This window comes from Curcuma longa, chromosome 6, assembly GCF_044706935.1.
Source record: "Curcuma longa cultivar G26 ecotype Majalengka, Jawa Barat chromosome 6, ITB_CL_G26_1.1, whole genome shotgun sequence".
In the NCBI taxonomy this organism is placed as follows: domain Eukaryota; kingdom Viridiplantae; phylum Streptophyta; class Magnoliopsida; order Zingiberales; family Zingiberaceae; genus Curcuma; species Curcuma longa.
In genome coordinates this window covers 3,511,041-3,523,695 of record NC_133866.1, presented here as the reverse complement: position 1 = coordinate 3,523,695, position 12,655 = coordinate 3,511,041, and the positions used below count along the sequence as shown (strand labels likewise).

The following is a 12,655-nucleotide window of genomic DNA, read 5'->3' as shown; positions in this document are numbered from 1 at the left end:
CACAGGTATGCATATTTCTCCAAGTCTTTAAACTCATTCTTCTCGTAAAATCCTAACTTGAGCGTTATTCTAACTTTTTAAAGTGCTTTTCATGTCATTTCATTCTCTCGCACGACTATCTTTGGGGAGTGTACATGTCAGTCCATTCGTTAATTGGTAGCTTGATCATCCATGATATTTAACTGAAATATTCATATTCGAACCATAGACAGCTAGCTGGGCTACTGGACCATTGGGCTGTTTATGCCGATGGATGAATTAAAGTGAAGGTTACTTACTTTCAAATTAATCAAGTCCGGTCGCAAGATATGAATGCCTATACTATTGAAAAAAAACAATAATCACACACTTATTCTTAGTGAAGCGGAAGATGTCCCCGGGGCAATGGTGCAATGGTAGGACATCCGGATTGTAACTCAGGGACCCGCGGTATCCCTAACTACGGCGTATTTGCAGGAATTTTCCTCCAAATGGGGAACGCAATCAAAGGATGCTGGGCATCTGGATTAGCCACTGTATGCGATTCCCGATTTACCCTGGTGGTCGGTGGGAAATTTCCGTGGGACCGGGCCGACCACCCCCAGAGATGTGGCTACTGGGATTATCATTTTTTTTAGTGAAGCGGAAGATTAATAGTTAAGTAACATACGTTTGGACATAAAGGTATTTTTGAAAATAAATATGTATTTTAATAAAAATTAAAGTATCATACATGATTTGAAAATTCTCAAAATTTACAAGTGCGATTCGATAAAATGCGGAAGAGAAAACATTAACCGCAACACAAGCTTAAGTTCGAGCGATACGGATAATTTGACGATTGCTTCCTGGACGTTTCTTCAGGGGAATATAATGATCTCCCAGTCGACCGTGTGGGGCCGCTAAGATGGCGGATTCCACCTGCAGAAGATCGATAACAATTCGAGCTATAGATTGTTGTTATCAATTTGAGCAAATGATCAAGTAAAGTAAAGTGGTTGACCAAACCTTAAACAAGGGAAAGCCAAAGGGCAACAAAAACTCCATCTTAATTGTCAACTCCTTTGCATCACGTACTAAACCATCATCAATGCTTATAGATTGATGATGCAGTGACAAGGTGTTCAATGAGTTAACTCATTATAGAATCTCAAAGTATGATGCATTATAATATATTTTTCTTTAATAGGATGAAAAATAAAGAACATTAATTGTTAAGCGAGAAGGCGAATTTACTTCGCTTGAGTCTCTTCATATTCTTGTTTTTAGATTTTTAGCCTTTTATGACCATCAACATTGTGATCATCCTAATGAAAAATTTGTTCCAAAATTAACATTGCGGCGCTTCTGGTTCTCTAAATCCATCTATTCTCGCACCTTTAAATTTAGAGTCATTATTTAAAGTATTTAATAATTTTTAAAAACTCTTTAACAAAATATAGAAGCTGCTACCCCAACGGTTTCACGATCATTTGTGAGGAGATAAATCGAAAGGTTATAGTTGACTACTACAGGGGAGGATATTGTCTCAGCTTCGTCGAAATTCAATCCTTGCCTACTATAGCAAGTTTGTCCCGCACCCTCAAATTTAGAGTCATTATTTAAAGTGTTTGATCATCTTTAAAAACTCTTCAGCAAAATATAGAATCTGTCACCCCAACGGCTCCACGATCATTTGTGAAGAGGTAAATCGAATTAGTTGGCCACTACGAGAGAGGACATTGCCTCGATTTCGCTGAGATTCGACTCATGCCCACTTCAGCAAGCCCTATACTAACCAACTTAACTATGCTCCGAGGGTAAAAAATTATGGTAAATAAAAATGGAGATGCAGGGCATCGATCCCCGTACCTCTCGCATGCTAAGCGAGCGCTCTACCATCTGAGCTACATCCCCAATAATTTAAAATAATTGAGTGATGTTATATAAGGAAAAAACCTGATTGGATTTAGAGAACCACTAAAAGTCCAATAAATCTATGTCATCAAACACTTTTACTTAGAAGTGATTAAAAATTTTTAAATAGACTTAGAAAATCACTAGTATTAGTACAATCCACCTTAAATTAGGGTTGATCAGTTTGATCGAACTTGATTTGAATTTTAATATTTGATCAATATATTAATTAGATGTCAACTATGTTAGGTTAACCAGATATTTGACGGTGAAGAAGAGTAAGTAGGTCATGGAGGACCAAACACTTGGCACAGAGATCCAAATAGGTCATAATTGATCGAATATTTGTGCGTACAACGTTCGCGACAAAAGTTTTTGGGTGCTCATCACTTCTAGACGCCTGAAATAGGAATAATAGCATTTTATAATTCTTTTTATTTATTATTTTTTTACTTATAGTTAATTCATTTAAGATTTTTTCCTTTAGGGTTTAAGGAAGCTTTTTAAAACTTTACTAAAAAACCAGTAATTTATTTATGGAAGTCTGTCACCTCTTAAACCTGTTTTTAGTCGGAAGTATTTGGGCTAGAAACTTTTGTTTAGGTAAATACATATACAAAAGTATAAGACTCTAAATCGAGTTAAGTTTTTCAGTGTTTAAATTTATTTGATAAGATAATAGAGTCAAATCAAAATCAAGTTTATAATGAACCAAGTCATTAACTTGGTTTGATTTCTTGTTTACAAACTTGAGTTTGATTTAGGCTTAAGTTTAGTTAAGTTTGGCATAAATTTGATTTGTTTATATATTATCAAGCTCTCAGTTTAAGATCGTTTGAAATTTTAAATTTTTTGTATTATTCTAGGTGCCTGAACCTTTACAGACTCGAGGTGGATGATCTTTCCTCTGATTCACCTTTTAGGTGAATTCGGAAGTGCTCATGGTAGTGAATATTTTAAAAGTTTTTTTTATTTATTACGTTGATAAGAATTTTATTGATGAATACGATTCATAAATTTTATTTGTGAATATTGTTCACAAATAGTTCACAATCTTATTTATGAATATTAACAAATTAAACACAAATATATTTAAGTTTATTTATTTAATTTAATAAATTATTTAAATTTATTCATTTAATTGACCTTATGCATATTGAACAAATATAAATAAACTCTTACCTAACCAAATATCAAACTTGAATTTACAACCTTAGAAATATGTATGTGCACTTGTATGTCAATTTGTGAAAATAGCCAACACAAATTAGTCATGAACTTTAATATTAAATTTAGGTAAATGTGTAAATTGAAAAAAGAAATGATGTGTTATCTACGAAATACTCTTAGTTTTTGTAAAAAAAAAAAAATTACTGATGAGAAAAAACAAATTTTTTTTTATAAAATAAATGCTATCTTATAGTTATTTAAACCTCTAATATGATTTTTAAAATTTTATAAATGTTTATCTATTTGATTGATTTTTTTATTTTTTAAAAAAAGTGATACTATTTTATAATCTTAACTCATCAAAATCTAATATGATTATAATATTCTAAAATTTTATTGAAAAGAACAGTTAAAGCTTAAAAAATAAAAAAATTATTCTTCTCGAAATTATTTTAAAAATTAATATTATTGATTAATTTTAGTATATTAGATATTTCCATTTTGCTTTACAAATAGAAATCTTTTATATGTGCATAAGTCAAATAGCTACTGTTCAAGAATTATAATCAAATTCATATTTTCTCAAATATTTATATTTTCATATTGACATTGAACGAAATAGTAATTATTTTAAGGCTCATTTTCATAATAAAATTTTTAAAAAGACATTAAAAATTATCAAATACATAAAAGAAAACACAAAGAAATTGTCTCTAAGTTTAACCTAATAAAATTTATCCATAATGTCATAATAACAACTAAATAAAAATTTAAATAGTTTCAAAATTTTAATGACGTAAAAGATAGAAATAATTTTAATATAATGATAAAAATCATTCGAAACTTCTAAAAATATTTTAAATGATATTTTTTTAATCTAAATTTGTACCGTTACAAATTACACTTTGTAAAAAATATATATTTTTGAACAAATTTTGATTTGACATATTAAAAATCTCATGATTCAATGCAAATAAAAAATAATGATCTCTCAAAATTTAAATCCTCTACATCAGGCACAACATAATTTACCATTTAGTTAACTTTTAACTAAAATTTTGTTGAATGCGTAAAATAAAGTTAACAAATAGACAAAATTATCAGTAACTTTTTGAAATATTATTATTAAACTAAATGCCAAAAATTTGCATTATAAAAACAATAATCACACTATTACATCCCTAGAAAGTGAGTTATTTTTGTATCATTAAACTATATCTTCAAACAATTTTGTAAAGTGATTTTTTTTTGTATTACTAAATCATATCTTCAAACCTTATAAAATGAGTTAATTTTACATTACTATATCATATTTATTGGGTTAATTTGTATGTAATGGTAGTGTCCATTATTAGTAAATGAGTGAGTGATTCAGTAGTTATTTATTTTTGATATTGATTGTGAGGTTACTTAATCCTTGCAAATCATGCATCTCTGCAAGAGGAATGTCTCCTTTGTTATGTTCATTGATGAAAGACAAAGGCCCCTGGGGCATAATTGAGCTGATTATTACAGGACAGATTTATTGCAATAGGCAAGGATCGAATCTCGATGAAGCTAAAGCAATATCTTCTCTATAATGGCCAATTGTAAACACAAGAGAAGTTCTTCACAGGTTCCCTTTTGCCAAGTGAGAATGCAACTAGTCGCCGAGTCATTGTGCTAAGTGTTAATTTATTTGCATGGAAGATATTAGGGGAGGAGGAAGACGACACAAAAGCTGATTTTGCAAGTCTTTCTCTCCTCTTCTCTTCTTGACTTTCTATCTGAGTTAGCACAACCTAACATTGAAATTGGTTGTCTCCTCCTATATTACTTTTGTTGATCTATCAGGAATTTGTCAGATTTCTTTTTCTGTAAAAAAGTTGAAATCTGCCATCCTAGCGGTTCCATACGGTTAGCTCCATGACCATCTATGAGTAGGTAAATCAAAAAATTACAGTTGGTCACGACGGAGAAGGATATTGCTCGGCTTCCACGAGAACTTATCGGTTTCAAACCATGGTTAGGTCAAGTATAATCGAGTGGACCTAATAATTTTGATGAGACAAGTAGGTTGGTGTGGTGGATGAACTAGGCAATTAGTAGGTCGGTTGGGCCTAGGCAATTTGCTTGTGGTAGGGCAATCGTTGAGACAACTTGGGTTGCCACCCTAAATGGGGCAATGAGTTGAACATGCCTAACAAAATTCATCGAAATACTTGGAGTGATTGAGTTGATTACCAAAAAGTCTAAGTCTAAGTCTTGATCGACCTATCTCCTAGCCAAAGATTTGGCTCCTAAATTTGTTGTCCTAGTTGACCCACCAAAGATAAGTCAATTGATGTTCATCATAAAGATTAGACATGTAATATAAGGCGTTAAAGATTTACTTCTTATCTCATCCAACTCATTCTAAAGTACTCTAGTAACATTCTTTCATTTTGAATTTACTTCTCTTCTCTAAAGCTCTATTTATCTAGAAGAATGGATGATGGATGGATGAAACAAACCTACTTTAGTAAAGGTGGAATTCGCCACCCCAGTGGTTCTACACGGTCACTCCCACAATCATCTGTGAGTAGGTAAATCGGAAAACTGTAGTTAGCCACTACGGGGGAGGATATTACCTCGACTTCATCGAGATACGGCCCTTATCCACTTCAACAACTTTGCCCCATAATAACCAACTCAACAATGTCCTTGGGACATGAATGAAACAAACCTAGGGGCATGGAAAGGGAAATGAACCGTTCCATCTATTGTGCTTGCTTACCTTGATTGAGGAATCCTTTACCACCCACTCCATACCTATTCTCCATGTTGATAGGTTTGCTCCATCCATCCAAGCTTTCATAGCTCAGTTGGTTAGAGCACCCGTTTAGTAAGCGGGAGGTCTTGAGTTCAACTCTCAATGAAAGCATCTATTTTGATTTGAAGCAATTATTAGTTTTTAAAAAATATTAAACTTGTAATAATTTATTTTTTAAACGAATATGTAATCTTAACTAATTAACAAATACCATTACAGATCATCAATTCCGTCTTGTAGAATAAACGACTGTTTAGGTGGGATAGTGATGGTCGTCTTCGCCTTGGTGCAGCACTACTACAATTGATATATAATGTTCCTCCGGGCAAAAGCCCAAAGCTGCAATGTAGTCCTAAATTTGGAATGATACAGAGTTATTAGACAAGATAAAAAAGGATTAGATAAAATTTGAAATGTAGTCGCAACCTCAACCCTGGATCCATGGAACCCGACCCCGGCTTAGATTTGGAATGATATAGAGTCATTAGGCAAGATAAAAGAGGATTAGACAAAACTCGCAGGGTAGCCAATCGACAACCTCAATTTTGGATCCATGGAACTCAGCCACGACCTCATACACTAATCTTATCTTGGTCGTGGGCCCCAATCTTGATCTTCTACGTCAACCTCATCTCAGTTTCATATGTCGATCTCATCTCAACTTATGGTCTCGACCTTGATCTTTGCTAGGTCCCGACCTCAGTCTCATGTGCCGACTTTATTTCAACTTATGCTTCTGACCTCGATCTCTGCTCGGGTCCCAACCTCAATCTCTTACATCGACCTCCCTGATCTTGGGTCCCGACTTTATCTCACCCCAATCTCGGGTTCCAACCTCGGTCTACTGATTTCATCTCAATTTATAGTCCCGATCTCTACTTGAGTCTTGATCTCGATTTCTACTTGGGTCCTAACTTTGATCTCATATATCGACCTCATTTCAACTTATGGTCCTGATCTCGATCTCTGCTTGGTCTCACCTCGGATTCATGTGCCGACCTCATCCCGATCTCGGATCTTTTATCATCCACTTCTATGTGGGGCCCATAAAGCTTGTTCATCCGTAAAGATCAAGAAATTCTCAGATTGTTTCTCTCAGCGGGCAAGAAAAATATCTTGGAATACATGAACAATTGGAATGCATATATCAGAGTATATCATAAACGGTAGCACATATTTTGGGACATGTCTTAAATGGATACTGATGTTTCGGAGATTGGATACATTAACAATTTTATAAAAGATTGCTCATATTTTGGGACATGTCTTAAATGATCTCTTCTCTAAAGCTCTATTTATCTAGATGAATGGATGATGGACGGATGAAACAAACCTAGGGGCATGGAAAGGGAAACGAATTGTTTCTGCTACATTATGTCAATTCTCAATATATATAGGATTGACCTTACCATGGATGATGGACTAAGCTTCCATAGCTCAGTTGGTTAGAGCACCCGTTTAGTAAGCGGGAGGTCTTGAGTTCAACTCTCAATGAAAGCATCTATCTTTTTATTTGAAGCAATTATTAATTTTAAAAAAATATTAAATTGGTAATAATTTATTTTTTAAAGGAACATGAAACCTTATGCTTCCATAGCTCAGTTGGTTAGAGCACCCGTTTAGTAAGCGAGAGGTCTTGAGTTCAACTCTCAATGAAAGCATCTAATTTTTATTTGAAGCAATTGTTAATTTTAAAAAAAAATATTAAATTTGTAATAATTTATTTTTAAACGAATATGTAATCTTAACTAATTAAATAATACCATTAACCACAACACAAGCTTGATGATTGCTTCCTAGACATTTCTTCGGGGGAATATAATGATCTCCTAGTCACAATTCAAGCTATAGATTGTTGTTATCAATTCGAGCAAATGATCAAGTAAAGTAAACTAATGCGGTTGACCAAACTTTAAATAACAACCTTTGAGAGTTTGAGGTGGTGCAGTTAAGTGCAAGCTCGTATTCAAGCAAAAACAAGGGAAAGCCAAAGGCCAACAAAAACTCCATCTTAACTGTCAACTCCTTTGCATCATGTACTAAACCTTCATCAATGCTTATAGATTGATATGCAGTGACAAGGTGTTCAAAGAGTTAACTCAGTATAGAATCTCAACTACGATGCACTATAATATATTTTTCTTTAATAGGATGAAAAATCAAGAACGTTAATTGTTAAGCGAGAAGCCGAATTTACTTCGCTTGAGTCTCTTCGTATTCTTGTTTTTAGATTTTCAGCCTTCTATGACCATCAACATTGTGATCATCCTAATGAAAAATTTGTTCCAAAATTAACATTGCGGTGCTTCTGATTTTCTAAATCCATCTATTCTGCACCCTTAAATTTAGAGTCATTATTTAAAGTATTTAATAATCTTTAAAAACTCTTGAGCAAAATATAGAATCTGCTACCCCAACGGCTTCACGATCATTTGTGAGGAGATAAATCGAAAGGTTATAGTTGACTACTACGGGAGAGGGCATTGTCTCAGCTTCGTTGAGATTCAACTCTTATATACTTTATCAAGTCTGCCCCGCACCCTCAAATTTAGAGACATTATTTAAAGTGTTTAATAATCTTTAAAAACTCTTCAGCAAAATATAGAATCAGTCACCCCAATGGCTCCACAATCATCTGTGAAGAGGTAAATCAAATTAGTTGACCACTACCCTACGAGGGAGGGCATTGCCTCGATTTCGTCGAGATTCAACTCCTGCTTACTTGAACAAGTCTGCCATGCACCAACCAACTTAACTATGCTCCGAGGACAAAAGATAATGGTAAATAAAAATGGAGATGCGGGTATCAATCCCCGTACCTCTCGCATGCTAAGCGAGCGCTCTACCATCTGAGCTACATCCCCAATAATTTTATATATTTGAGTGATGTGATGTAAGAAAAAAACCTGATTGGATTTAGAGAACCACTAAAAGTCCAATAAATCTATGTCATCAAACACTTTTACTTAGCAGTGATTAAAAAACTTTGAATAGACTTAGAAAATCACTAGTATTAGTGCAATTCACCTTAGATTAGGATTGACTAATTTGATCGAACTCGATTTGACTCGAGTTAAATTTTAATATTTGATCAATATATTAATTAGATGTCAAGTATGTTAAAGTTGACCAGATACTTGACGATGAAGAAGAGTCAAGTGGGTCATGGAAGACCAGATACTTGGCACAAAGAGTAAAGTTCAAGTAGGTCATAATTGATTGGACACTTTGTGACCGGAAGTTCAACAAGGAGTAGGTAAGAAAAAGCTAAGTGTGTCAAGATCGACCGGATACTTAATGACCAAAAGTCCAACAGGGAGTTGGCAAGAGAAAGTTAAGTGGGTCACGGAGGACCGAACACTTGGCATGTGATGAAAAATTCAAATGAGTCATGGTTGACTGAATATTTGATGATCAGAGAAGTTCAAGTGGGTTATGGAGGATTGGACACTTAGTAAGAGATGAAAAGTTCAAATGGGGTATGGAGGACCGGACATTTGATGACGATGAAAGTCCTGACATGTCAAGGTTGATCGAATGTTGGAGAACGGGAAGACCCAGCAAGTCACGAATGACTGAATATTAGGCAGAGGAACTCTAGATAAGTTGAGATCAATTGAATACCAAGCAAGATGCGAATTCAGTTTTGAAAATATTAAAATTAGGGTTAACAATAGATTGACGAGACATAGCAATCGATTAACAAATCCTAAACTCAAAATTCTGAGTTTGCTACGTGACCAATCGATTGAAGAAGTTCACCAACCAATTTGTGGCTATCATTTGATCAGCTCAATTGATTGGCAGAAGGTGGCTAGCGAACAGAATGCCTTAGAATTGATTGGGGCAATCGATTGATCTAAAGTAATCAATTGGTTAAGCAAAATAGTCATTCTGCAGGTTTAAATAGTTAGACAATCGATTGGTGAGTAAGACGAATTAATTGGTAAGCGAATTTCAACTCGATGTCAACCCTAGAAAAGGAGTTTCATGGGGATGGGGAGGCACCATTTTTTGGAGATTTGAGGACGAAGTACAAGTACATTTTTAGACCAATAAGTAGCAATTCCAAAAAACAAAAAAAAATACTCAAAGCAAGATTCATGTAAAGTAGTTTACTTTGATTATATTTGCATTTGTATTAATTTTTTTTGTATTTGTTGTAAGAACTGTTTGTAAGAGGTTTTTAGCCTTTAGAAGGTATCTAAAAAAGAGAAGTTCATAGTGAAGAGAGATCGCTAGGGGTAGGGCCTTGGAGTAGTCGTCTCAAGGAGGCGGATAACTAGCAAAATCAAGGTGTTGTGCATGTGGCGTTAATTTTAATTCAAGTTTCTACTGCACATTCAAACGACAAGCACAGGATTACAATGAGAAGCGATTGGAGCTATTCACCTTCCCCTTCTAACTTGTATGTGTCCTAACAAGTGGTATAAGAGCGAGACTGTTCTTCATCGGAACAACCTCTATTGGAGCACGAGCTAGAGGTAGAAGATAAAACCTTAGAGTTTGAAGGGGTCAAATGGAATTTAAAGACAGACTTAGATACGATATTTAAGTTCCACTACCATTTGGATTAGGAGGCTTCAATCTTTGGAAATAAAAAATAAAGAATTTTTTGATGATGGATATAGAGCAATAGTTTGTTCTAATGGAAGAATTTAAATCTCCAAAAGATAAAAAGGAAAAATCTCTTCGAAGGAGCAAATGGATCGAGGAGCAAATCAAGAGATCTGAGGCTCACGATAAGATAATTAAAATTTTAACTAATTTGGTTCTTATTAATATTTTGTGTGAATTAGAAATTTACAAGGACAAATGAGTTATGGAGCAAATTGGTCAAGCACCATGAAGATCCAATTCTACTGGTACAAGATGATTATGAGTACAATAAAGGAGACTCATTAGCATAGGAACAAGAGGATTTGGAAGTTAAGAGGTGTTCCATATCCAAAGAAGATATTAAAGAAGCATCCACCTCAAATTGAGGATGGGGGGGGGGGGGGGGAGTTTATTGACACCAGAACAAGAAGAACCATTAACATCCAAAACTAATGAGAAGGATCATGTGCCACCCCTATAATTAAAGAAGGTATAGCAAATTCAATTCATAAAGATAAAGATCATATAATATACTTTGAGTGTAGGGAGAAAGGACACCATAAAAGTAAGTGTCTAAAATTAGTTAAGAAAAATGTCAAAATGACACCCAAGGTAAAGGAGAAATCAAAAGAGGTTAGTCCCATAATACGGAGAGGGCATTGTCTCGGCCTCGCCGACATTAGACCCTTGCCCACTTCAGTAAATCTACTCCATACTAACCAACTTAACTATGCCTCGAGGGCAAAAGATCATGGTAAATAAAAATGAAGAAGGATCATGTGTCACTCCTCTTCTCAAGTAAGGTCTTAGGATCATGTGCCACCCCTACAATTAAAGAAGGTATAGCAAATTCAATTCATAAAGATAAAGATCATATAATATGCTTTAAGTGTAGGGAGAAAGGACACTATAAGAGTAAGTGTCTAAAATTAGTCAAGAAAAATGTCAAAATGACACCCAAGGTAAAGGAGAAATCAAAAGAGGTTAGCCCCATAATACGGGGGAGAACATTACCTCAATTTCGCCGAGATTAGACCATTGTCCACTTCAGTAAGTCTGCCCTGTACCAACCAACTTAACTATGCCTCAAGGGCAAAAGATCATTATAAATAAAAATAGAGATGCAGGATATCAATCCCCATACCTCTTGCATACTAAGCGAGCACTCTACCATATAAGCTACATCCCTAATAAATTAATATAATTGAGTGATGTGATGTAAGGAAAAAACCTGATTGGATTTAGAGAACCACTAAAAGTCCAATAAAACTATGTCATCAAACACTTTTACTTAGAAGTGATTAAAAAATTTTGAATAGACTTAGAAAATAACTAGTGTTAGTGCAATCCACCTTAGATCAGAATTGACCAATTTGATCGAACTCGATTTGACTCGAGTTGAATTTTAATATTTGATCAGTATATTAATTAGATGTCAAGTATATTAAGGTTGACCGGATACTTGACCGTGAAGAAAAGTCAAGTGAGTCATGGAGGATCGGATACTTGACACAAAGAGTAAAGCCCAAGTAGCTCATAATTGACCGGACACTTGGTGATCGAAAGTTCAATAGGAAATTGGTAAAAAAAAGTTAAGTGTGTCATGACATGTCAAGGTTGACCAAATGTTAGGCAACGAGAAGTCCCAGTAGGTCACGGATGGCTGAATATTGTGTTGGGTTTTTCATGCCGCAAAACCGCTTTTTGCGTGCGGAAACCACGAAACCCTCCGAACGGATCCGTGCGAAATTTACAAAATAACTTGTACATGCTTAAAATAACTAGATCTACACTAGATCTACGAGATAAGAAATTTACCCTTGATGCGTGCCCTTCGCGTATCCCGCTCTTCCGAAATGATGCCGGATCTCGAGAGCGTCAAGTGCCGCTCCTCTACACGTATCCACTCGGACAATAGGTGGAGAACCAAAACCAAAAGTGTGCTAGCACCAAGAGAGGTTTTGGCTAAGGCTAGAGAGGAGAGGAGAAGGAGAGAAAAACAAGAGAGAGAGGGGAAGAAAAACTTTCACGTTAAGGGAAAAAGTGAAATGAAAAATCAACATTTTTCTCCTTTTAAGTCTCCACCATCAAAATGCAATTAATCACATTAATATGCTTTAAAACCCATGAGTTACAAACTCATTTGTAACCTTCCATGAGGTGGCATGATAATGTGGAGGCTCACCATTGGTCATCACTTATGCCACCTCACCTAAAGGT

The 12,655-nt window shown here is 34.8% G+C and overlaps 4 non-coding genes across 4 annotated transcripts; 3 read left to right on the top strand and 1 right to left on the bottom strand.

The window, feature by feature from the left end:
- Positions 1-1,802: 1,802 nt before the first annotated feature.
- Positions 1,803-1,875, bottom strand: TRNAA-AGC (transfer RNA alanine (anticodon AGC)). Its single transcript has one exon. It is a non-coding gene; the product is annotated as a tRNA-Ala (tRNA).
- Positions 1,876-5,873: 3,998 nt separating this feature from the next.
- TRNAT-AGU (transfer RNA threonine (anticodon AGU)) lies at positions 5,874-5,947 on the top strand. Its single transcript has one exon. It is a non-coding gene; the product is annotated as a tRNA-Thr (tRNA).
- Positions 5,948-7,262: 1,315 nt separating this feature from the next.
- Positions 7,263-7,336, top strand: TRNAT-AGU (transfer RNA threonine (anticodon AGU)). Its single transcript has one exon. It is a non-coding gene; the product is annotated as a tRNA-Thr (tRNA).
- An 87-nt stretch (positions 7,337-7,423) lies between these two features.
- On the top strand, positions 7,424-7,497 carry TRNAT-AGU (transfer RNA threonine (anticodon AGU)). Its single transcript has one exon. It is a non-coding gene; the product is annotated as a tRNA-Thr (tRNA).
- Positions 7,498-12,655: the final 5,158 nt, after the last annotated feature.